Below are 2,369 nucleotides of genomic sequence, written 5' to 3' on the forward strand. Positions count from 1 at the left end.
CCTTTCCCATGCCCTATCCCCTTGCCCTCTTGGTTTTTTAAAGTTTAGAACACTTTTACACCCCCCTCTATGCCCATTCCCTTTAATGTATATATGCTTCTATTCCAACACCCCCACCATCCTGTACCCTCACCCTCTTATTTCTTTATAAATTTAGAAGACTTTATACTAAGTGTATGTGTTCTCTCTTTAACCCAGATCCAACATGAGTAAGAGTACCAGCCCTCCTCCCCCATTTGATTCCCCTGTATCATTTCTTCCCCTCAGGCCTCACAATATTTATTTTCATCTCTCTGAAGAAACCTTATGCTTCTTTTTGGGGGATGGGTGAGTTAACTGTATTTACTGTATAACCAGATATCCCATGGTACCCTAGCTAACCAGGAACAGTCAGAGCTTGGATCATTGCAAAACCAGAAGTATTCCAAGCTACTTGACTTCTAAAGTACCAGAACCAAGAAACTTGGAGCCAGATCTCCCAACTCAATACTCCCTTTCTCTACAGTTTCAGAAAGGGGAAACTGAGGCCCTGAGAGAAGAAATGATTCATTGGAGGTTGCCTGAGCTAATTAGGGAGGTAATTCATAGGGTTAATTATATTTGCAACTCTTAGGACCCTGAGGGGAAATGCCTTCCTTTTACAAACCAGGAAACAGGATTGGAAGGGCCAGGCTTGTTCCAGGAGCCCAGGAGATCACCTTTTCTGGGGAGCCCTCAGTTTCCCCCTGTTTGCAATCAGAATCACAGATCTAAAGTGGAAGGAGGTGTCTAATTCAACCTGTCTCTGGCATTCCTTAGGTCAGTTCCTCTTCCCAACATCCCTGACAAGGGTCCATCAGTTTTCTGCTTGGAGACCCCCAAGGCAGGGGCTCCCTGATCTGTTTTGGGGTGGTTCTAAAGGGCTTTTCCTGAAATCTAATCCCCCCACTTTTCGATTGAAGCCTCGTTGTCTACATAGGCAGTCATGTACATTTCTAGCACACTTTTTAAGGCCTTTTAAAAATTGTCAAACTTGACAAACATCAACATGTTAGTATCAAACGTGATACTGTTGACTTCTTTACAAGGTTGTTTTTTTGTTTTTGTTTTCTTTAAGCAATCGGGGTTAAGTAACTTGCTCAAGGTTACACCGCCAGTTATTTCTGGGTGTGGTGCTGAGTATCTGAGCCCAGGATTCTATCTCCAGGTCATCCTGGACACTGGAGCCAGGGCTCTTACTCGCTGAGCCACCTGGCCGCCCCTAAGCAATTGGGGTTAAGTAACTTGCTCAAGGTTACAGTTACACGGCCAGGTGTTTCTGGGTAGGTGCTAAGTGTCTGAGCCCGGATTCAATCCCAGGTCATCCCGACTCTGGGGCCAGTGCTCTTACTCGCTGAGCCACCTGGCCGCCCCTAAGCAATTGGGGTTAAGTAACTTGCTCAAGGTTACACGGCCAGGTGGGTTTTTTTTTTTTTAATGTGTATCAAAATGAGTTAGTCAGTAACCACTCTGCCGCTATTCTGTGTGTCCTTCTGAACTTCCTTTTTTGCTTTCTCCGTGTTTTATTGACGGGCTTTTTAGCCATTCTCTTCTGACCTCATCTCCCCATCCTGGGCCTCAGTTTCCCCACGAGACCCTGGGGTCTTTGGTTACTTTTCTAAATTCCTTCTGCCTCCCATCTGCACAAGGCTGTGCTGAGCCAAATGAAGGGAAGGGAGCAGGCATTTATTAAACTCCCACTATGGGCCTGGCATCGAGTTTTAAGGGGCTTGGATATGTTCCGCCTCTGGGGCCATAGGCTCCTCTCCAGAACAGGGAGCGGCAGGCCGGGGTTACCTCCTTCCCCCCGCCCTCAGTCTCCCTGCCTGCTCGGGAGCTCCTCGCTCTCCCCGGGGCAGCACAGCCCGCGAACACGGGGCTGACATCGTTAAACAGCCACAACCGTCGCCCCCTCCCCCGCCTTCTCCCCGGAGCACGCGAGGTCTGACCGGTTCCAGGAGAAGCCGGGTGGGAGGGGGAGGGGCGGGGCGCTCCGGGAGAGCTCGGCCAATCCAGGCGCCCCGCTCCTGGTCCGATCCTCTCCGCGCCTCACCATTGGGCAGCGCCGGGGTCTCGGCCCACCGAACCCTGGGGAAGCCGAGCCAATCGGGAGGCGGATCGGGGCCCGGACCGGCTCCGGGCCGAGAGTGTCTGCGGGCCTGGGCGGGGCGAGGAGAGGGCGCGAGCGGCGCATTTAGGGTTCGCTCCTCCCCCATCTGCGTCCCGCAACCGCCGGCGGATACTCCTGCAACCTTTGCTCCGCACGGCCCCGGGACGGGACGTGGGGAAAGCATCCGCGGGAGTCCGCAGCGCGCGCGGAGAGAGCGCCCCCGGAGCCCCGCAGCGCGCGC

This window comes from Petaurus breviceps, unplaced genomic scaffold, assembly GCF_028583685.1.
Source record: "Petaurus breviceps papuanus isolate PSGF00001 unplaced genomic scaffold, PetGlider_PUasm1.0 208, whole genome shotgun sequence".
Lineage (NCBI taxonomy): Eukaryota > Metazoa > Chordata > Mammalia > Diprotodontia > Petauridae > Petaurus > Petaurus breviceps.